Genomic DNA, 25,528 nt, shown 5'->3' on the forward strand with positions numbered 1-25,528 from the left:
TACACATTCTCTTCAATTTTGTCATATTCTATAACTAATGTTACTAAACAAAGCTGCTCAAGGTGCTATTTTGGGCCAAATTTGTGAGTAGCAAAAGCAGATCCATCTCCATTGGCTTCAGTGGAGTTGAGATTATTTCTGTCAGTTATGAATGTAATTCTTTGTGTAATTTTTCATCCTATTTTTAAACCGGTTTAAGCTAGGGAGTTATGAAAGTGTTGGCAGATTCTTTGAACTCAATACCAGCCTGTGCAGAGCTACTTTAATACACTTAATCTCGTCAAATCACTACTATCTGGATGGGTAGCAAGTGTCCCTGTGGTTATGATTTGTTTTACTCTAGATGTAGTCATCTGGGGGAAGAATAATTGCAATTTTTTTTACAAAATTAATATACTTTAATTGTATAATTATAACCATGGTGACACAATATAACATGATTCATCGGGGATCATATATGATTTCTCAAAAAATTGTAGGAGATCTATTTTATTCAGTGAGGTAAAATGGCCTTCTTGCCAGATTTTGCGAGATATTAGAAAGAGAATTCAGAACTCCAACTAAACCATAGTTCTTATCATCTTTGGCCTCCAGCAGTTTCTCAGATTGCTTCCCAAGCACACACATGTTGTGTCTGGACATAAAAACTTATTTCAAATAAAAACTAAGAAGCCCTTCTGCATTAGGGCTGTCTCTCAGAAGTCTGACCTATCTGCTCCGCATGTTGAATAAACTGCCCCTCTTCTCCCCCATCACTTAGACTGTGCCAACCCAGCTAGGCTTATAACAGAGGAAGCTATTTCAACTGTTTATTACACTTTGAAAGGTTCTTCTCTTCTTCTGACCCAAAAGATGGGCCAATGTTCACTTACACCTAGATATCTTATCTGGCTTATAAATCAGTTCACACATAGTGAGGATTTCTGCTTAAAGCCTTTACTTTTAACTTGTCTGTGGAAAGTTTCATATAAAGTATTAACTCACTAATATAATTTGCATTCTTCTACATAATAGTACAATTGCACAATTTGTTATATTTAAGGATTTTTAAAAATGAGTGCTTCTTGTAATAGTAACTACTGAAGTCATTGGATCAGGACCATTGTCACGTGACACGGATATTTGGCTTTGAAGCCTTTACCCAGGTCATGTCACTGATCAAAAAAGTTCAGTTTCTTACCACAACTCCTGTGTATCGAATCCAATCTATTTTTCTGATGTCCCAAGTGGAAAAATGCATCCACATGTTGTCTGTACAAAAGACAACACATCTAAAGTCAATTTTTCCCTGTGGTACTGTGTGGCCCATTGCTGGTTGTGGATAAAAATGTATTTACTCCCATAATCTAATACTACATTACAATTCAGTGTAAAGGGGTCTTCAAGTTATTAGACTAAAATGTGACATACTTTACAGATTATGGAATAGGTGAAAATAATTTAAACTGGATTTACCCCCAAACTCAAACAATCTGGAAGTTTAGTTCATTTGTGTTTGACTGGTTGTTTTGTTGTACAAAGAGATGATTTAGTTCAACAAGGTGCTAAGTAAATTGAAGTTCTTATTAGTTTTTTTCTCCCCCCTCCCCACCTCCATTAGAAGAATGGGAAAAAATATCAGTCTGTTAAATGGAAAAGGGCATCATACGAGAAAAAAATATATTTTATAGCAGATGAGGGCATATCGCAAACAGTAGGGAAGAAAAACAAAAATTAAAAAATAATAATAGTTTGGCAGTATCCTTTACAAGTGTAATCAATTGTTCATAGTGACAAGGAAGAGGAATGCTCTTCAGTAGTGGTGATGCAAGAATCCATTGTTCCATGTTCCCTAGCAGCAGCATATTGACTAATCATAACTGTCTGTAATATTTATGTAGCATTTCACTTCAAATAGCTGCTTAATAATTTCTAATCTCAACAATGATATAGAAACCACTGTTTCTTACTCATCAAGCCATTGACAAATGTCAAAATCCCTGTTTTGTGTTATTGGTTAGTAGGAGTCTGAATTTATTAATGATCTTACAACCACTTCCCATTTAAAAAGAAAAAATTATTGAGTAAAAGAAAAGCCCTATTTACAAAAACCTAATATACATCCTTTAGAGTCAGAGTAGAATTGTTTGAAGACAATTCACTCTTTCAATTCTTACTGTACCAATTTAATCAAGTCCCATTACCACTGCTCCTTTTTCCAGCTAAAACGATCTTTTAACAATGTATCTTTCCTCTATCATTGGTGTTGATTAAGTTCCTTGTTTGCTTGTAGTGCGGTTACCTATTTCTCCTCTTCTGCTTCTTAATTTCCAGACTAAGCCAAAAAGCTACAATAACTACAATACTTTTTTTTTTAAAAGGAGGAAGGAGTGTGACACAGTTCTGGGGGCACCTGGTACTGAGGGTCACCCTGTTAGCCCCTGCCTCCAGTGTGAGGGAGTCTTGCCTGTGCCTGACTGTATCAGCTCCCTGACATCACCAGCCTTTCAGCCACTCAAGCTCTCTTCTCTGGGCTATGCCAGCCCTCTTTTCACCTTGCAGGTTAACAATAGGTGCAGCCCAGTCTCTTTGACTTGTTCCCTTGTGATATCCTGTCACTGACACGGACTACTCACAGAAATTCCAGACCCTCTGCCCCAAAAATGCAGTGTATCCCCGTTGACCAGCTTTACCTTAAATCACTCCTCCTGTAAACCACATAGCATTTGCAAGCACTTATAGTAAAACAAAAGCAGGTTTATTTAAGAAAGGGTAAAGATTTAAATAGAAACTAGAGAAAATGATTAAATCAATGGTTACAACACAAAACAAAATCATAAAACACAAACCTGGATCAATGATTATTTATGGTTACCATTCTTATCTAATAAAGTAGGTTCCCCCTCCCCCTCTTATTTTGGTTTTAGAAGAACCAAGATCCAAATGTTCTGAAAAACCCCTATCCACAAGGGATTTCCTTGGTGAGTGGACAAAGTGCTTCTTCCACCTTTGTGTTACACGGAAACAGTCTTTTGTTCCTATTTCATAGGAAGGGCCAATCCCGGTCTTGTGGTAATTTTCCTGTTTTACCTTTATGTGGTCTCCATTATTTGCAGTTGCCTCTGATGGTTTTTTCATTGAAAGTCTTAGCACTGTGCAAGGCTAAACCATCGAGCCTTGCATTGCATCACCGGCTAAACAGGGTAGGGTGACAACTCCCTCCTGCCTGAATGGGCCACCACCAAGAGAGATTGTACACTGGTGACTAATTTTTACTCAAGTCCATAAATCTTACTTTCAATATAAATATATTATTCCTTACATAATACCCATCCATATATCTCACAATGATTATAAAACTTGACAAGTTTCAAGCATTCTCCAGCTCCTTACATATTACTCTTTATGGATAAATATCCTGTCAGACATGTGTTTGGTGTAGAGAGTTTGTCAGGTCTGAGGTAAGAGATGTTTGCAAAGAACACATGATCCTTTGCTAAGGAGCCTCTATGCCACATAGTGGTTCAGGATGGGAGACCTGAAATCCTAGCCAGTGGTAAAGATCTCATTGACTTTAGATCTCATCTGAATCTGTCCCCCTCCCATGCAAGTATTCTCTACCTCCTGCTCTGCAGGATCAGTGAATATGGGATGCAGTCATGAAAGGGCACCCTCTGCAGCCCTTAGCTGCGGTAGGGCTGGTGGCTGTCCTGCCACATGCTAACTGCATTCTCTCACTCCATAAAGGGAAGTCACATAACACACTGAGGGAATGGATGGTGTCTCAGGCAGCATTAGCTCTTGGATTTCTCCTTCAGCTTGCCTAAAGTTTTAGGGGGAGAGAATAGGCTGCTCAGTAAAATTTGATTTGCACACTTCCCAGGGAGTGCTCAGATATGTTGCAAAGAAGCAAACACTGTTATTTCAGGATAAGGATTAGGGGCAGCCTGACCCGATGCCATTGACTTCAGTAGCATTTGGATTGGACACTTAGCTACTTTCCTCCTCTGCTAACCACTGCATAGCAACAAAGAGCGCATAGAGCTAAGTGTGTTTCTTTTCTATGTTCACAGTTCTATTTTATATTTCTGCCCACGGTAATCAGTTACCCATTAGGGTAGGGTGTGGGAAATTCTCCTTGGATTTGGGCAGCATTTGGTTGAGTTTGCGCCATTACAGCGGAGACTGTACTGACTGTTTTAAGGTTCATGTTGCAGCCATACTTCATGAGACACAGTGAACCAAAAAGATAAACTCCCGATATCTGGTGCTCAAAAGACAACAGTTTACAGCACTAACTCTCTTTTAGATTGTAGGCTTTAATACTGCACTTGTAAGCAATATCATGAAAGCAAATTACCATAGTAATTAGTCAATATTCTGTAGACACATATTTCTAGTCCCTGAATTCACAGATGGATAATTCTTCCCTTAATGGTATTTTGCTGATAAATGAAAACAATACTAAACATAGGTTAAGAAAATAAGTGTTCCCATGAAAGAAAACTTTGGAACCAGTGCACAGTTCTGACAGTTGCAGAAAATGGCATTGGCTCCCTGGGGTTGAAAGCAGAATATGGCCAGTAAAAGCCAGGCCCGTCTCTCCTGAGTGGGCACTTCATTTAATGTAAGCATCTGTATGGTAGGATGATGGAACGAGATTTGTTGTCCATGGGAATCAGCAGTCTGAAAAATACCTGAGGCCTATAATCATAAGGTCAAATTCTGCAGTGCTTATTCAGGCAAAACTCCCATTAGTTTCAATCTGTTTAAGGACTACAAGATCAGGCCCCTGAAAGATATTGTCCCTAATGTATAAGATAAGTCTGTCCTTAATTAGAAGCTTCCCTCCTTCACAACAGGGGTCCAACTCAAGTTTTACTGGCTTTTGTTGTCTGAGTGCCACGCGGGGTACATATCTGTTTTATTAAATCTTGGACTCTCCATAACAGAACTCATGTTCTCCTTAGTAAAACTCAATTAATCCAATATGCAATATTAAAACAATGCCTCTAAGTTGGGGGAATGCTACCGTGATGCAGCAATTACACAGGCATGATGAATAGCAGTGTATTGTACATGCTCCAGCAGCTCTGTGAGTAAATGGTTGGCAGATAAGTTAATACAGCCCCAAGGCTGAGGCATCTTCCATTTTTAGAAAATGCTCATGAATATACTTTTTTCTGAAAAACTTAGTACCTTTTCGGGTTCAGCTCAGGCTCTGTTTTAGTTACACACCTTTCCACATTGCTGAATGACAGGTTCTTTTTATGCACAGAGTGAAATAGCGCAATAAATTTCAAAGGAGGAAGTATAATATAATGCAGAGTCTCTAGGAAAAAGCACACGCAATTTTGTTCATCTTTATAGTGCACGTATGGCATTACATCACCCTCATCCTCTTCCACTGAAGCAGCAAATATTAACCCTTAGGCAGCCATCATTTTTCCACTTTGCCAGCCAAATAAACGTGGTGTAAGGTAATAGCATTGTATGCTCCAGCCTGTTCAGCTGCCGTTATGCATGAATAAATCATTTAAAAATACTGCACTGCAGTTGGAAAATACCAACTGAGAGACAGCCAGCCTCAGCACTCTGTTGCTTTTATCAAGCAGTGTTGGTGTTGCCATAAAATTGGAAGGGAAAGAAATTCATACGAGCCATGGATGGCAGAAGTCATAGCACAAGCATGTTTTAGCTGCATTATGGACGTTAAACGATGGCCGCTCAAAAACCAATGTAACTGACATCTATAAGGGGGCTCAATCCATATGACTGTAAAATAAGCACCAAACTAATTCATTTTGCAGGGATCTTCCCCTTTCGAAGTAAATTTCTGTAGCAAACAAACTTTTTAAGAGGAAATAAGAAAAATTAACACGCCGCCCTCTTTTTTAAGTTTCAGAACTGCAGCTGCTCAAGCCTATGCTACTCTGAACAGCAAATACTCTACAGAACAGCACTACACAATCTCACTCTGCCATATGTCTCAAGGCTGATGAAAACACTGAACAAGGTGATAGGTTGAAGAGATAGCATATGTTTTTTTCCCCTAAAGATGATGGATTACTGTAGGGTGCATTGAACAACAAAAATAAAAGCTTACTGTCTGCAACTAATGGTTCCAATATATTCAGTTCAAGTAACAGTTCGGGTAGTGAATTCACGTAGCCTTTTTAAACAGATCGAATACAGTGAAATACTGTAACGTGATGGAGCTAAAAGGATTTCTTGATCATTTTTGTGGGCACACACCAGCATCTTTACCTCCAATAGCATACCGGGTATATATTTTATATAGTGTTATGACCCACATAGCCCAGATCTGGTCATGAGTATACTTTAAATGCTGTTCACTGTTTGGTGACATACTCCATTCTTCCTACCCTGCACTAAAACCACTATTAAATTCAGCTGTGTTGTTACTCCATGTGATCCATCTTTACTAATTTTCTTACGGTATCTCATTACTTAGCAAGCCAAAATTGTTCCATCATGTTCCACTTATGTCTGACAACTGCTCCAGCCTGTCTGTTCATTTCTTTGTTCTTTTCTGCTGTTCGTGGTGGGTGGAGAAATCTAAGTGTGCTCAAGTATTTGATTTATATGCTTATTGTATGTTTCCATGAGGTGGTTTGGCATGTTAAGGAATGCACCAGCCTTTTATCATACCAAAGAAAATTAGTTTGATTTGATCATCTTAGTTCTAGGGGGATATTTGTCCACATCACAAAACCTAGCACATGATATGGAATAATAATTGGCAATCTCTGCTCAAGAGAGGCTCAGGACTGGAATAAAAGGACTGTTCCAAGTTGGAACTGAGGTGTATTGACAGTGCCGCATGGGTGGGGAAGTTTGTACTGCACTTGCTGGCAGTCCTGCATTTTCATGTGTATGTGCAAATATACTCAAGTGGCAGGATAATTGACCTGTGATACACCAAGAGCGCTCCAGTCCCAGAGTCAATAATAAAATGCTACCTGAGGTTAGAGCTGCTAGTTTTATTTTCTGTTTGTTATTGCTCTTCTTTAACATTCTATATAGCCATTTGTTTAAAAAACTAAATGATCAACCAACCTAAAACAATGGAGAGGTTCATTCTGAATAAGACCTGAAAAGTTCAGGGTTGAAATCCTGGACTCATTTGCTATCCCAACCAATCACTTCCTTCCACTTACCCAAAAAAAGACCACTTCATCTGCCTTCACCTTCAACCTTCCTGCCCTCCTTATCTTAACTCAGTTCTATTAGGGGAGTTTCAGATCTGACTCTCTTGGCAGTGAGCTGGAACCAGTTTCTCTATTGAAATATTTCACATGCTAGGACTTTCCCAGGTCAGAAGTGCTCAAGAATTGATTGCTACCATCCCCATCCAACCTGAGACACTGAGATCCTGCTCTGACCTTGCGTCCCTTGTACATTCTTTTCCATCTCCCACCATTTTCTTCCTGTCCTCTCTCCCTCTCAGCTTTTCACCTGATACTGAAACCAGCTGTACTACATGGCACCAGCACAATGAGATGAGATGGCCACCCAACTCCACCCTGCCTGAAAAAGACCAGTTGAGGAGAGGGACATGACCAGACCAATCAGATGATGTCCCAGCTCCACCTATTTAGAGCCTCAGGTCTCTCTGAGGCCAATGAAAGTTTCTCACTGACTTCTATGGGAGCTGAACGAGTACTAGAAGAAATGATTTGATATGTTAGCATCCTAAGATGGACTTCAGAGGTGACAATACGTAAACTGTGTTATTTATCCACATTTTTAAAAAAGATATGGCCTTTAAATGTGCGTTCATTTAAACTCTTTTCTTTTTCCCAAAACAGGGAAAAAACAGTCTGGCTAAAAGAGTGCAATCCGTTCTTCGAAATTATTGTTTCTTTAAGTGTTGACCATATTTGTTCATTGACTATGGACCTCAAAATTAATGTCACGTGTATTTTATTTCTGATCAGACAACAGTACATGAGATAGTCTATTTTTCTCCTAAGCTTTTAGAGTTAATGTTTGTGTGTTTCAAGTTTCCACTTAAAAATATGTATTTAAAGGACGGATAAAGATATGCAGATATTTGTCACATAGCAATAATATTGAGTCATAGTCACTTTGCTCTGTGGTGAGCTCTATCATTACCATGAGGTAAGTATTCCCTGCAATGGAACTTTAAGGAATGTATTTATTGACTGTGCAATTTTTATCACTGATTACACAATTTAATCTCTTTCTCTGAGTGCTAGGCCACCATACTCTTTATTATGTATGTTCAGACTTACAATTGAAAGGTTTATGAATTGTTATTTATAACTCTTCTCTGTCCTTTAAAAATGCTGAGAGCAGCATTATAAAGGCTAAAGTCCCATTCTAGAGAGGACAAAATTGAACACAGTAAAGTAGGAAATATTAATTAGATAGCAACATTTAACCAAAGACATTGCCTGTTTACCTGGGTAGACATCTAAATTAATAGTTAGAAAAAGGTAATTTGTAAGAAAATGAATGCTTTGAAGTTACAAATACACCATAGGAAATACTTTGATAAAGGAGGAAAACCATTTTTTGGTGTTGAAAAATTCTATCGTATATTGAATAAGGGTGTAAGTGAATGGTGCATCCAGATAATGAACCAAAATCTCCCACCTCCTGTAAATTCTGCTGAAAATGGACTGGATTTGAACACTGCTGCTAAGGGTTTGGGATAAGTCAATTTATCCTGACTTATTCTATAAAAATGCACAAGCTCAATGGCTTCCATGCTAACAACTATTCTTGGGAGATCTTCTAATAGCTTAAATTAAACATCATGGAGACACCATGTATGTTGCATGAAGGGCAGTGAATTAAAAGAAAGTTAGTGCAGGAAGAGAAAAGAATAGAATGTTGGAGAGAAGGGGAAGAGAATGATCGACAGTGTAGCAGGGAAGAAACAAGTTGAAGGGCATTTAAAAGGAAATCAGGGGAGAAGGGGGAAAAAAGCAGAGAGAAAAAAGTGAAGAATTTAGAGAAAGAGGGAAGAATGAAGGAAGGATTAAACTCAGCGTGTGTTGAGTAAGAAGAAGTAGAGACACACTATATAAACAAACTTTAACAACACAATGGAAAAGAAATGCAAGTAAACTAAATACAGAATTCTAAGAGAAAACAAGAAATAATGCAGTAAAATGGAGAAGACAGTTGGGGGGAAAATAACAGAAGTACCAAATGTGTTAGAGGCAGGCACATGAAGGTTTGACAATATTAAAATCTAGCCATAATAGAAATCAGCTGTATTTAATCTATTGGGTCAAATTAAACCCAGGTGTCATTCCATTGAGATCATGTGGAGTAACACCACAGATAGATTTGACCCATTGTGACTGTGTGTGTGTGTGCGCGCGCGTATGTGTATGGTTTGATATATGTAAATGTACAACACTGGCAAAGGTTCATATTTCTCCAAAACAAATCAGGGTAACAGGCTTAATCCTACAAGATGCTGAGTGTTCTGGCCCTTAAAGCATGTGTTTAACTTCATACATGTGTGTAATCCCATTGACTTCAGTGAGACTATCCATGGAATTTACAGATTTGCAGGATTATGGCCAGAGCATTCAGCACCCTACAAGATAGCATCTGTAATATTGGCCCAGGTTGAGGTTCAAGAAATAATAGCTTGTAATAACAAGAGAAACTTTACAATGGTGGATTATCTCCAAATTACATCTTAATATTCAGTCAAAAATTAAAGAATATAAGGCTATTAATATATTCAGACTATTCGTGTTCTAGAATAAAAGAAAACAATGTAGTGAACAAACGTGTGCTGGCAGAGGAACAAACTAGGTCTCCTCCTTCATCTAATTTCTATAAAACAAAATCTACTCTTACTGTTAAGTGCCTGCTACTGCTGAATTATTTCACCTGTGTTACTAGGGTCTAATCTGATTTTTATAGTTTACATGACAGTATTTCTGACTTGCTAGGAAAGTTGAATTGAATACCAAGTCTGCATATTTGGGGAGCCACTGGCCCCTCTCCAACCTGCCGCAATGCACCAGTTTATTCAAAACTGGTACAGAGACTTCCTCACACTATCACATTCTTTGGTCCATTTCTGGACTGAATCCGGAATTTCCTGTTTCGGTTTCATTAGCTTGCTACTTCAGGTGTAGCTATTAGAACTGTAAGTAATCCATCACTCCCACACTACTGTATGAGTGGGAGTGATTGTCAGAGCTAGCAACATCTGATCTCCCCCTCCTCTTCAGAGTTGTACACAAAAAGTGGGAGCAATTCTGTTTATACCTAGGAAAGTTATAATTTCAGTTATGCTCAGAGAAAATTTATGGCAAATTTGCTTCCACTAAGTTGGAAAGCACATAAATTAGAAAAAAAATAGGGATTTTATTTTACACTCAATTCAGATCTAGTTATTTGTATGCACTTTTGATGTACAAGTACCTAGTGCCATTAATACAGCGGATATGAATATTAAAACAATGTTGTAAAATATGGCAAAATGTTAATATAAGGCTTTTATGAAAGGTTATAATTTTTTTCCAGATCATAAATCTGGAATATGTTTGTATTAAATCCAACTGCTGCATTTGTTCAGTTCCAATAATTTACCTCTGGCTAGGCACAAACAGGTTATTTCTTGGAGTATATTTCATTCCGCTATTATATTTAGCTTCAATACTAATAATAAAAGCTTTAAATGAAATGTGTCCCAGGTGATTATTTTTTGAGAATTTATAAATTATTTGTCTCTGTGTTTATGTGTTCTGAATGACAATTCAAAATAAAAGTGCAGATCTGGGAATATTTTTCTAATCAGATAGCTTAACATTATGAGCACAGGGCATTCCTTTCCACAGTCATGACAATTAATTAGTTCTGCTGTTGGAGAGCAGCTGTATAACAGAAGACAAAATATAGTCAGATTCCAGAACCATTTGTTCTGAAGCAATGTGGGAACTGGGAAATTAATTTATACTGGCAATGTCCAAAATGGTTCATCTGGGACTCAGCTACAGTGGTGAACATCATTGTTTCAAATAAATACCTGCTTGTTGAGCTTTATGAGAAATAGTAGAGGTGAGTAGACAGAGGTTTGGGCTTTCACTCATTTCTTTAGAAGGATTATTTTTAAAACGTAAGACACCCACCTTTTATTACTTAGGGCTCAATTCAATTGTAAATACTAGAGCAGGGATTCTCAAACTGAGGGTCGCAACCCCTCAGGGGATTGTGAGATTATTATGAAGGGTTGCGAGCTGTCAGCCCCTGTGCATGCCGGAGTTCTAGCTGTCAGCCATGCACAGAGCTGACAGCCTAAGCCTTCAGAGCGGGGCAGCTGGAGAGCAGCGGCTGCTGGCTGGATACCCAGCCCTGAAGGCAGGGCCACCACCAGCAGCACAGAAGTAAGGGTGGCATGGCCTGGAGGGGTTGCCACTTTTTTGGAGGGGTCATCACAGCCTTAAATATTTTCAGAGGGGGTCCCAGCAAAAAAAAATTGAGAACCACTGTACTAGAGCATCAGAATCACATGCAGGAGCATGCAGAATGCAGCAGATCAGTCCTGTTGGAACTTCCGTGGCTGCAATTTGGAAGCCAGATATAAAATATTGCGCTGTAAATAAAAAAGGAATACATAAAAGAAGAATCTGCTCCTCCATGATTCCTTAGGGATATATTCAACATGTTACACATGATTGTAGAAGCTCACTATTAAAGACAATGAAGCCGAGGCAGAGCGGAGAGAACAGTTAATAGAATCATAGAAATAGAGGACTGGAAGGGACCTCAATAGACCAGCTATTCCAGTCCCCAGCACTGAGGCAGGACTAAGTATTATCTAGAATATCCCTGACAGCTGTTTGTCTAAGCTGTTCTTAAAAACCTCCAATGACAGTGGATAAGGAGAACAATTTATCACCCTTCTCTTTATAACAACCTTTTACATACTTGAAGACTTATGTCCCCCTTCCCCCCAGTCGTCTCTGATGCTCTAATTCCCAGGATTTGTGTCACATAGGTTCCCTTTCCATTTACAGATCTTCCCCTTGAAGCAAAAGAGCAGCTGAGGAAAAAAGACACAGGCAGAGTTCCTCGCCAAACATTCCTCAACTCAGAGCCCTTTCTCTTCGACTTCACCATGACCTTTTGTCTATTGTAGCCTCAATGCTATACAAAAATTTGTAAGTGTTGACATGAGCTGGAATAGAACACCATATAAAGGCAAGGGTATATGCATGCAGATCACTTTGCAGAATCAGGTTTTAGGACTATAAACTGCCTGGGACAGGAACCTAATTATATGTCTATACAGTTCCTAATACACCACTGGGCACTATGGGCCTGATCCAGAGTACAGCAATGGAAACATTCTGACTGATTTCAGTGTGCACTGGATCTGAACCTCAGCAGACAATTCAAAATAGGAATTGCATCATCATACTACTAGCACTACCAAGAACTGCTGTTTCCACCTGTAAGTCTAGAAAACTGCACCCTAGAGACCTTGATCTACGAAAGGAAAGGGCTTCCCTCCTAAGTAGTTTCATTTATCTTGCATGTAAGCCAAAGAACATGACTATTAGTCAAATACACATAGAAACCCTAACTACTAGCATGACTAATATGGTGCATGGTAACACTTAGGGCATGGTTTGTATTATAAATATTCAATCAAAATGTTAATTTCTTCTTACCTGCATTGTATCTTACAGTCCCATGGCTGCCATCCACTTCTATTTCCCCTTTCAGAACTAACATCATTTCCAGTTCCCTTCTAGGCCCAAGTCCTTTAATTAATTCTACACCAAGCTGGGAACAGAGCTTGCCCAAACAAAACTCAAGAAGGTCCCAAACCAAACAAAATCTTTCATCAGTTTCAGGTTCAACACAATTTCTTCCTTGGTTTACTACCAGGCCTCCTGCCTCGGGTATTCTCTCAACCACAGCACCTTTACAGCTTCCTGCTTTTATATTTGAATTACCTGATTCCCCTCAGCTAGGGCTCATCTTGTAATCAGAATTGACTTAGCCTCAGGCTCTCCAGCCCCTGGGCAAGCCACCCTGTTACATATCTGCAGAAAATAATATATTCAAAAATCTAAAACATTTACTTAAATAATACAGGCAACTTCTGCACCTCACAATCTTAGATTGACTTTATTGTGTGCTGATGCATAGAGAAATACATGGACTTTTCCCATGTTTTAAAGAAATTTTTTTTAAGACGGTCATGGATGCAAGGCTGCACTTCTGTCCCTTTTCTGGTCTCACTGACTGCACCCACCTCAGGTCTTGAGCCTCCTGCTCTTACTTGTCTCTGGGTGGAATCTTGTGTTTCTTCCAGTCTTAGATCAGGACTTGGGCCTGGCTACCCCATCTATCACCAACTGTTATTGCTCTACTGAGCAGTCCGGATTTGGGGCACTTGCATTTCCTCCCTTTGGGAATCTATGACCAGTTCTATTAACCAATAGCCTTCTGAAAACAAAGTATTTTAATTTATCAGCTAGAACAAAGCATTAGATAAAAGATGTTTTAAACCAACCTCCAACCTACACACACATTTAGTCTAATCTAATTTTACACTTCACTACAAGTTAGATGGGCTTCCTAAGAGAATGTAAGTTGGTTCCAGTATGCTTTCGTAACTGAAGAGGAAAGCCTAAGAGCTATTGGAACCCAGCCTGATCTCAGTTAGTCTCCAGAGACTGTCACACTCCGGTCATTGACCCCTCTTCTTAGGGAAGCTCTTATTTATTAACTATTTATTATTATTATATTCACAGCATACACAGAGACATTAGAAAAAAAAATTCTTCCTGGAAGATTGCAACTACATTATTTCTTAGTATTCCAAATGATAACATACAAAAACATACATAAGCCATATTTTAGGATACAAAGCACCCCAGGTTTATCACAGCCCCAAAAATTCTAGACAATTTCATAACTGTAGTTTATCAGTGTTTGCTAGATTTATTTTGTTACAGAATGTTTGTTCTCATTTTACTGAGTGGCTTTATTTCTCTCAAAAGGGGATTGACAACCCTAAAGGAGGGCCAGGCTGTGATCATCATATCAGTAATCACTTACTCATCTGGGAAGTCCCATAGATTTCAATTAGTTTACTTGTGTCAGTGGTTCACAATCTGGCCCAGAACAGGTACAGCAGGGCTCATAGCAGTGCAAGATTTCTTATCATTATAATAAATTATTTTTCATATCCATTCAATCTTTCATGCTTCTTCTGAACCTACCAACAAGATTGACAAACATGACATGAACATATTTGCCAACACAAATATATTGCCAAGACTTGGAATGAAACCACAAAGTCATTTCAACTAAGGCACCAAACAAGGCATCAGATTGAAAGTACTGAAATCTTAATGACCAGTCATTTGACCTGGCTTTCAATAGTCTGTAGGCTTTAGTAAACACCACAAACAAGAACTCCAGCATGGTTGACCTTGTCTCTTGCCTTAAAAGGCTTGTTTACCATGACAGCATCATGATTTTCATGAGACATTCTAGCTCTTTGGAATGACAGAAGATTTCTTTCTTTCCATTCATTCACCAACAGAACAACTATGTACAGAGCACTACATACTATGAATTACTGCACCCAAGAAAGATGGGGCTCAGATTATGGTGGTATGAGGGGATCAGAACGATCATTAAATTCTACAAATTCATTAGTAGAAATAGGTACATTTGTTTCTTGAGTTTCAGCTTTAAAGCGATCTCACTGGGGATGCACCATCAATGGCTACTAGATAATGAACAGAAAAGAGAGATGGAATTTTAATATTACATTATCTTATACCTATAAAGTCCTAAATGGTTACCCAAGATGGTTGCTTCTCTTCATGTGATCATGCCCCACAGCTGAAATATCAAGTGACTTATGGTGCACTTGATATACATGATTAATGCCTGCTGCCATGGCATTCTGTGGGAGGCTCTGGTCTTTGGAACAAGCTCCCTGGGTCTGTGAGAGCCTAGATTTAGTCATCTTTAAGGCATACTACAAAGTGCATCATTTTATCAATAGCTTGTGTAAAGAGTGGACAGAGAGGGCTGATGGACGAGGTAGTCATATAATGCATTACTTCATACTTTAGCCCAGGGGTCGGCAACCTCTGACATGCGGCTCGCCAAGTAAGCACCCTGGCAGGTCGGGCCAGTTTGTTTACCTGCCGCGTCGGCAGGTTCGGCCGATCACGGCTCCCACTGGCCGCGGTTCACCGTCCCAGGCCAATGGGGGCTGCGGGAAGCGTCGTGGGCAAGGGATGTGCTGGCCGCGGCTTCCCGCTGCCCCCATTGGCCTGGGACAGTGAACCGCGGCCAGTGGGAGCCGTGATCGGCCGAACCTGCCGACGCGGCAGGTAAACAAACTGGCCCGGCCCGCCAGGGTGCTTACCTGGCGAGCCGTGTGCCAGAGGTTGCCAACCCCTGCTTTAGCCTATAAAATAGGGGCCCACATCATGGGATAGGCACCTATATTTTATTAATTCAAAGAAATAATATTTTAGTATATTATACAGTATTCCACCTAGAATATTAAGAAATAATTAAGGGTCTCATCAGGATGCTTTCTGTAAATCTATTTCAAAGTTTCGTTTCCATTCAAGCTAATGCAGAAATACTATATGGTCAGGTTTTTCTATATAGACAAATAACTATCGAAATATATAGTCTATGACCAGAATACAATACTAACATAACTATGGCAGAAGAGTAAAGGCCCAATCATTCCTTCTTCATAGACACCCACTGGAGTGGGGAAACCCCTAGAAACTCCAGAAGATTCACCTTGTAGAGAGTTTCCTTTGCTTCCACCAGGCATGGTCATACTCAAAGAAGTGACTAAAAATGGCTCTCTTACAGCAGCTCTGCTCCTTTTACGTATTCTGAGTTATATCTGCTGACTTTAGTGATAAACTAAAGTTTTTATTGCTTTTTATTCCTGCTAGCCCTGCCAAGCCAACAGAGCTAAAGTTTCTATTCCATCTTCTGCATCATTCACACAACTGATTACTACATTGCAACCAATTATACCTCTGCCCAGCCATTGAAGTCAATGACTAAATACACCTCTACCCCGATATAACGCGACCGGATATAACACGAATTTGATCATAACACAGTAAAGCAGTGCTCCGCGGTGGCGGGGCTGCGCACTCCGGCGGATCAAAGCAAGTTCGATATAACGCGGTTTCACCTATAACACGGTAAGATTTTTTGGCTCCTGAGGACAGCGTTTTATTGGGGTAGAGGTGTATATTTGGCATCATTGATCTCAGGCCCACCCACTTCTCCCTTGCTAAAAAAAAAAAAAATAATTAAAATAACCCTCTAAAACTTTATAAAAACAGAGTTCTAAAAAAAATGCAAGACATACCATACTATTTAAAGGGTGCTCTAACACAAACTTGAACTTTTTAAAAAATGAGGCAATGTCAAAAAACAAAACTCAAGTTTGCAGTGGCCCTTTAAAAACTAAAGTTGAGAAGCTAGTCCCCCGGAATAAACCTGTACATAGCACTCACTATTGATAACCTAAGCCTTGTTGAACTAAGGATTTCTGCTTATTAAAGCTACTTGTTTTTAGTGTCCTCAGTAAAACTTTATTTCCTTTAAGGAAAACCATAGATCATTCATGGTCTCCACAAATATATTTAAACAAAAAGCGTCATTAGACATTCTACACATATAACACACACATATAAGCTTGTCTTTCATTGTTTATTTTAGCGGGTATACACACCAATGTCTTATTTACAGTTGTCCATATGATTTTGTACTTTTTAGAGGTAAGGGAAAAACCATCTATGTTTATAGTTCCCTGTAATGATATAGAGAGAGATGTATAAAACACTACATATATTTCCCTTTTTAAATGTTGTGTGCTATCATAGTTAATAAACTGTAACCATTTACATATCTAATTTAAATCCTCTTATCATACATTTCAATTACAATAAGTCACATCATCTTGATAGTAAAATGAATTTTTAAACTTGAAGATATTAAATATTAAAGTTGCAGTCGTGTTCATATTTAACTTACAATTTTCTTTTCTTTGTTAAGAAACACATAACTAAAGAATTATGGATATTTGTACGATTGCTGCTATGACTTTTTTTTGGCAAATTGTGGGATCAATAAAAATGATGCATCCAATCTATTCCTAGGTCCTAGTCCATGTGCATTGGTTGATCTTTACTAAAGGCTGTAGTCTAAATTTCCCCAAGTAATATCTTTAATATATAAATCAAAATTGCAATTCCACAATGCACTTTAGCTAGATTGCTTTTGCACAGCGTTTCTCAGCTCCTCACTAAATAACCTGGTGACCTTATACCTAAAGCAAAAATATTAGGAAAATCATTAGCTAATACAGTCTGAAATATGGGGTATGGGGGTGGGGGGCTAAGCTTTCATCTGATCATGAACTATAGACTTTCAAAAAAATAATCAAATAGATAATTGTAATAACTAAGCTTAAACAAGTGAACAATTTTCTCTTGACCATTGGGTCATATTCTCTGCTATAGCCAAGACATGTTCAGCACTGCACAGTGAGATGATCATCAGGGACCTGGCTACAAATCACTGATTCTCTACTTCCTGCCTGGGGCCCTGCACAGGTAAAATCTCTTATGCAGCCCTCCTGCTCAGCATCTGGCATTAGAGTGACCAGATAGCCCGATTTTATAGAGACAGTCCCAATATTTGGGGGTTTTTCTTATATAGATGTCTATTACCCCCCAGCTCCTGTCCCAATTTTTCACACTTGCTTTCTGGTCACCCTACCTGGCATACCCCACTTCTGCCATGGCCAGAAAGGAGGGGGTGGAGGGCAGGAGTCACTACACTGGGGACATTGTCAAAGGGGGTGGAATTCTCAGGTATCCATATCCAGCCCTATTGTGCCAACAGAATGGCACAAAGGGGATGGATCCTGTGAGAATCTGGCTCTTAGAGCTTTGTAAATCATTAAACCTAGAAAAATACTAACTGACAGAAGGGAATACAATTATTATATATAAAATTAAATATGACAGAATAGGGATTTTGCAGCAAGAGGCTGATGTGTTTTAAAGCAATGCATGATTACAAGCACTTAAGAGCTTTTTGAAGGGAACAACAAGCTGTATAAAAAAAGGAAAAGGAGAGTGACATGATTTTGTTTGAGTTTTACATATTAAAAAAAGCCAAGATTTCACTATTTCCATCCAGCACTGGTAGGAGAATACAATTAAAATTCAATGAAGTTAGTCGCTGTTCTAATAACAGAAAACAATGAAATAATAGGCTGGGATTTTATAGCCAAATTGTGTTGGTAAGCATCAAGAAAAGTTTTGATATTTCCTTTAAGCAACATTTACCAGAAGCTTAGCACTTGCGGTAGGGAAAGTGAAGTAGGGTCAGGCCACTTACAATAAAAAGGAGTCACTGAATCAGTCGCACAGGATATGTCTACACTTCAAAGAAAAGCCTGCAGCTGGCTCGTATCAGCCAACTCAGGCTCCCGGGACTCAGGCTGCAGGGCTGTTTCATTGCTGTGTAGACTTCTGAGCTCAGGCTGCAGCTCAAGCCTTGGGACCCTCCCACCACACAGACTCCTAGAGCCAGGGCTCCAGCCTGAGCCTGGAAGCCTACACTGCAATTACACAACCCTCTAGCTTGAGCCCCGCAAGCCCGAGTCAGCTGGCACAGGCCAGCCGTGGCCATCTAATTGCTGTATAGACATACTCCCAGAGACTGGGTTTGGAAATGTAAAGAGGGTATTTTTCATTCCCAAAGTGATGCATGTCTTCTAAGGCACGCCTATTTCTCACACCCGCTGGGAGAGCTTTTCAGTGGGTGTTTTCAAGATGATAAAACTGTAAGGGCTCAGTTGTGTCATTAAGGTGCTGCCTTGAGTAAAGAGCTCTGCTGATCTGAGCTGATCTGGGCAATGGCAGGATGTCCACCCCACCGTCTCTGTGGCCAGCCAACATCAATAGCACATAGAGGGAAAAAGCAGAGGCTGAGGGGTGAGTCGTGATACCAGAGGTGCTCAGTTACTATGATGATAAATAATCTAATTAAAATCTAGAAAGATCGTCCCCACTGCCTTTGACATGGTTGGTACCCCAGCATACCAGGAATGAGCAGGCCCACACATGGGGTTCCACAGAGACAGTGAATGTCACCGGTCCCTGTTCAGGGAATGCAAGGGAGGGGAAGGGTGTGTGTCTCCTATCTCCTAGTCACATCTGCAGCATCACTAGGAGGCACCTAGCAACAGAAGAGCTTTTTTCCTGATCCTTCTGCCTGCGGGCACCAGATGTCCTCTAGTTCACCTATCCCAGATCTAATTGTATGGAGGGCATTAGGATTCCTTAAGTGGCCCCCTTCCAAAGAGGGTAATGGGAGAGAAAGGTCATACAGAACCCCATGGAAGTGGATGGAATCATTCAGGTGTGGGGATTACAAAGATTGGCAGGGACTCAAGTTCCTCTCCCACAAAGCTGCAAAAGGCTGGGGAGTCTTGGATGCCCTCTTAAATAAGGATTGTAAGATTCCACAGTGTAATGTGTTCTGTTCTGTGCGTACAACTCCTTTTTTATAAGGTATACATGGAGTAGCTTCAGTGTTCTGCTACAGGGTCAGAATTCATAGCTATTCTCTGCATTTGTGAAATAGGTTGCAATTTGAATAGGTGCTGTAGTAGAAAGAGAGAGCCTGAAGCATGGGCCTGGTGCAAGGCCTGGGGCTGAACCAAAGTCAGCAAAAGTTATGCTATGAGAACAGTCAGGCCCTGTCAAAAGCAGATGCTTGCCTGCAAGCCAGTGTCCAGTACACAAACTCAACACCAGTATTGCTAGCATTGCTAAAGCACTGAATATGTAAACACATTCCAGCAGGGCAGGACAAGATCACCCCAACCTAGCACACGATAAAATGGTTTGACAAAAGTGATGAATAGTGATATTTTGTCTGAAACATCAGGAGTGAAAGTACAAAGACAGGTGGTAAATAGGAATGTTTTGTCTGAAACATCAGGAGGAAAGTACAAGGGGAGGTAACAAATGTCATGAAATGAGTAAGATGATACATAAGCTGTTTATCCTAGATTGTTTGTCTCAGGCTATAAATGTTCTGATACCTCGCCTTTGTCCAGCCTAGGGGGCAGTGGAAAGTCCCACCACTGACTGAGCTGCGTCCATTGTCACGGGCATACACGTCTTAGTATTCTCATAGAGTCTGCCAGGTGCTATTACCATGGTTCATTGACAATAAACCTGGCCGGGCGCCTTTGCTACTAAACCAAGTCTTGTGGTCATTGGGCAGTTCGATTGAGGTCTGCTGTGCAGAGCTGGGACAGCACACAAAGAACACACACACGCAGTCAAACATCTGACGACAGGTGCTACAAACTCATTTCACATGTATGCCCTATGCAACATCACCTTAACATTAATAAGAAATTCCTTTTCAGCTTTGAAAAATGCAGTCAACCGATTTCAAGATTTAAAACTCATTTTTTTATAAGTCCTGAATACATGAAATTGCAAAGGAGCTATAGATATTATAATGCGTTTCAACACCCCCACAAGCTGTTGCAAGGAGCAATGGAGTTTGCCCGCTGTCTTAATCTGTCTAACTAGAGTCAATTTGTGAGGCAGAATTGCTCCCTTGAATGTGGGCATTGCTGTTTTGGCTGAGAGTTCTGAAAGGGAATTGTCTGTATGTTGTTTGTGATCAACTCTGTACAAGGGCGAGCGTATACAGTGTAGAATAAACAAGTCGCACTAAAAATATACCCAGGCGCCACATCTCTGATTTTTTCTCCAACAGGAAGCTGCTGACCTGTAAGGCCTCTGACATCTGCAACCACTTGGCAGAGGGGAAACAGTATTGTGCTACCCATTTTCCTGCCCACTAGAATAGTTGTAGAACTGAACCATGCTAGCAGCAGACGTTGTCAAATAAAATCCTGGTACTTAGGCAACAGTAAAAGAAGTTGCAATCACTTTTATGAGAACTGGTAAGATAGATTTAGGGCTATGGAGAAGTCACAGTATTTACTGTACCGGTATAAACTGCCTGCCATATCTGAACAGAAGAAAAAGTACATAGTTATGCACATTAGTCTCAGTCCCAAGCCAGATTGTCTCATGTGAAATAAATACCTGAGAGCTGTTCTACTCTCACTTTAGTTTTGCTCAAGTACTTTCCTGTGGCATAGACTCCCTCTTGGAAAGCATACTGTAAGTTCCCCAAGGGCATGCTCTCCCCCCTTTTCCTCAAGTTACTTGTGTTTTCTGGTCTGGCCAGGCCGTGCCATGCAGAGCTTTGAATTGTTTTAATGGGATCTCAGCTTAGTTATCCATTCTTGCCACATCCAATTAACGTTCTTGCTATTGGTATGCACTGCATAGCACTCGGAATGAAATGGGTCCACAATTCTCCTTTGCAAAGGCAGAAGTCAAATGGTTTGGTTCATACCAAGAAAGAACGGTGAGGCCATAGTGTCACAGCTCAATGTTTAAAGAAAGCAGCATTTCACATACTCCCACTCTGTGTATTAAGTAGACTGTCTCAATATACATCAGTGACTAATGACCATGCTTCAGTTTGCCTTGGGACATCACATATAGAGAGCATTAGAACAGCTTTGTTTTCTTACCACCAAAACTTACCAGAATGCTACTTTTGACATCTCTTGAAGCCAGGCCCATCAAAAGAAATCTGGGGGCCGGTTTCATAATGTTCCACCCCATCCTACTTCACCCCCATTTCATCCCAGTTACAGACAGTTTTGGGGCGGCCCTGAGCTCGGGGCCTGATACAATTGTCCCTCTCCTTCCACCTCCTCCCCCGCACCTCGTCAGCCATGCTTGCAGCTGCAAGCCACATTAGCTATGAAGCTAAGAGAGCCTAGAAGGGTATTACGTCATCAGACTCTTTACTCATCAAATGGCACTGAGTTTGGACAGTGTTTCTTGGGAGCCAGTCCTTCATTTACATAAACACATCTCAACATGGCCCACAGCTCCAGGCTAGCACCTTATGCATGTAAACAGGGAAATTATTAATGATTATTGCCTGGAAGGTGCTGTTCTTTCGGAAGCTATGGTAGTATTGTTGGTTTGTTTCGACAGGGAACACTTTTGTTTGGGATGTTTCCAAAAGTTTATTGATAATGTTATTTTATTTCATGCTACGAAAAACGTGTTTCTCGTTACCTGTTTCACATAGATTATCTGAAAAAAAGAAAACATAGTAAAGCATTTTCAGTCTGTTGATCATTTAGACACACACTGGAAAACAGCCCAGTTTCAACCTGATGGCAGAAGTATTTATTCTCTATTTGCCTGATCCAGCACAGCAAAATAGAGTAAGTGTGCTGCTAGCATTTTTGCCTAGGGGACAGAGGCTTTATATTGTAGTTAATGGGCCATCTACAAACAGAAAATTAATTTGGCAGGAACTCACTGATGTTGTGGAAATCAGAAAAGCATGTCCATAGTGAAAGTAATTAATCCAATGTACAGAGAAATAAAAGTTCAGTTGTCTGTAGGACAAGAAGTTTGACACACAGAAAGTGAGAGACAGTAAGCCATTTTAGAGAATGTGCCTGCATACATCTGGAAACAGTGCATACAATGTAGTAGCTAACATTTTAACTGGGGACCAGGGCTGAGGGGGAAATTTAGCCAATTAGTATACACCTGGAGTGTTAAAGAGGGTCATCAACTTCTTTAACATGGATCAGGTTTACACAGCCCTAATGTAAAGCTTCTTAGCTGACAACGTTTCATGACATAGATGAGGGATGTGTTTGTTTGAACTGAGGATAAACCAAAGAATTTGTTAAGTGTATAAGATTCAGTGTCTGTTACAGTACAAATGAGAATATGGAAGCTTTCATTTCTTCTGATAGAGAAGTAGCATCAAGCTCTTTCTCTACACATGGTTGGTCTCAGTGGAATAGCAATACTTTCTCAGTCCTGAGAGGTTAGTGAATTTGAAGCACTAGACAACAGCATTGTGTAGAATTTCATTCAGAGTACCTTAGGAAAAAATGGCGGGGGGAGGAAGCAGAGAAACCTCTGGTCAATTTACAAAGGCCTGGTCTACACTAGGGGTTTATGTCGACTTTAGCGCTGTTACATCGACTTAACCCTGCACCCGTCCACACCACGAGGCCATTTAGTTCGACATAGAGCTCTCTTTAAATCGATTTCTGTAATCCTCCCCAACGAGGGGAGTAGCGCTAAATTCGACATGGCCATGTCGAATTAGGCTAGGTGTGGATGGAAATCGACGCTAATAGCTCCGGGAGCTATCCCCAGGGCCGGCTCTGGCTTTTTCGCTGCCCCAGGCGAAAAAGCCTCCGGCCGCCCCCCCCCCGGCGGCCGGGGGCAGGGCGCCGGGGGGGAGGGCGGCTGGAGCCCTGGGAGGAGGGCGGTGAGCCCCGGCGGGGGCTCGGCTCTCCCCCCCGGCGGCCAGAGCGCAGGGCGGCGAGCCCCAGCAGGGGCTCGCCGCTCTCCCCCCCGCGGCCGGGGGGAGGGCGGCGAGACCTGCTGTGGCCCCGCTCTCCCGGGCGGCCGGAGCGCCGCGCCGCCCCCCTCCAGGTGCCGCCCCAAGCATCAGCTTGGGTGCCTGGTGCCTGGAGCCGGCCCTGGCTATCCCACAGTGCAACACTCTGTTGACGCTCTGGACAGCAGTCCGAGATCAGATGCTCTGACCAGCCACACCCCGGGAAAATTTGAATTCCTTTTCCTGACTGGGCAGTTTGAATCGCAGTTTCTGTTTGGACACCGTGGCGAGCTCAGCAGCAGTGGCAACGATGCAGAGCTCTCCAGCAGAGATGGCCGTGCAATCCCAGACTAGAAAGAGGGCCCCAGCATGGACTGATCGGGAAGTCTTGGATCTCATCGCTGTGTGGGGAGATGAGTCCGTGCTTGCCGAGCTGCGCTCCAAAAGACGGAATGCAAAGATCTACGAGAAGATCTCTAAAGCCATGGCAGAGAGAGGATACAGCCGGGATGCAACGCAGTGCCGCGTGAAAATCAAGGAGCTGAGACAAGGCTACCAAAAAACCAAAGAGGCAAACGGACGCTCCGGATCCCAGCCCCACACATCCCGTTTCTACGAGGCACTGCATTCTATCCTAGGTGCGGCCGCCACCACTACCCCACCACTGACCGTGGACTCTGAGGATGGGATATTGTCCGCGGCCGGTTCCTCCGACATGTTAGCTGACGGGGAAGATGAGGAAGGAGATGAAGAGGACGATGCAGTCGACAGCGCTTACCACGCTGATTTCCCCGACAGCCAGGAGCTCTTCATCACCCTGACAGAGATCCCCTACCAACCGTCCCCCGCCGTTACCCCAGACACAGATTCAGGGGAAGGATCAAGCAGTAAGTGTTTTAAATATCTTAACATTTATTTATAACAGAACTTGCATATTTTAAATATTAACAATAGCTAAAGTGCTTTCAAGTATGTAAACTTTTATTTATAACAGAACAGGAAGATTTAAAATATTAACAATGGGTAAAGTGCTTCTAAACATGTAAACAGGAAAGTGCAACAAAATGGGAATCTGAACAAAGGGTATCATGATTATTGTGTCTTTGGCCGCTTCAATGTATAGTCCGAACCATTTTAAGAAAATTCAACAATGTCCGCTTCATGATTACACTGCCCAAGACGCTCCACTCTTTTGTCCCTCCAAGGGCACCTAACCCAAAAACTGGTCGATGTGTCCGGGGATAGAGGCGAGATCCTCCGGGGAGAACGCCTCATAGGCCTCCTGCAGGTGTCTTTCCAGCCTAATTATCAGGTTCCTTGGCAGGGAGAGCTTATTAGGCCCCCCGTGGTAAGAAATGTTTCCCTGCCACAACGCCAGCAGGTATTCGGGGATCATGGCCTTGCACAGCATAGCAGCAAATGGCCCCGGTTTCTGCAGGCTGTCCCGAAGCATCCTCTCCTTCTGGCTCTCCGAGACCCTCAGGAGGGTGATGTCTGGCATGATGCCCTGCTTTGAATTAGGTAGGGGAAAGTTAGTATTGGGACTGCTTGCCCGTCCCTTTACAGAACTGCAACCGCCGGTTTACAGCCACGCGGTTTACAGCCGCGAGGGGCTGGGACAGGGGCAGAGTTCATGCTTGCAGGATTGCTGCCAGCAGAGACTCGCATTGCTTTCTATGTGAAAGGAGGCCAGTGCCACTCTTAAAGTTTTAAGCAGCCACAAGTCTACGGCTTACCATGTTTGCCAGCTAGACAAAGTCCGGTGTCCTGCCCCGCTCCTCAGCTCGCCACAGCAAGACCGCAGGCACTGTAGGCGAGGGCCGAAAATTCGACCTTGTCCTCAGTGCGCGTGTGATAGGTGTTCTGCATGGTCTTGTTCACAGAGAAAGACTATGTTCTCTGTTCACAGATACATTGATCTGTCTCAGGAATTCACTCCCTTTTTCCAATTCCCACAGCCACATCTGCCCAGAGGCTAGCGCACATTGGGAGGAGGAAGAAGAGGACA

This window comes from Terrapene carolina, unplaced genomic scaffold, assembly GCF_002925995.2.
Source record: "Terrapene carolina triunguis isolate 2854851 unplaced genomic scaffold, T_m_triunguis-2.0 Scaffold62, whole genome shotgun sequence".
NCBI classification, from domain to species: domain Eukaryota; kingdom Metazoa; phylum Chordata; order Testudines; family Emydidae; genus Terrapene; species Terrapene triunguis.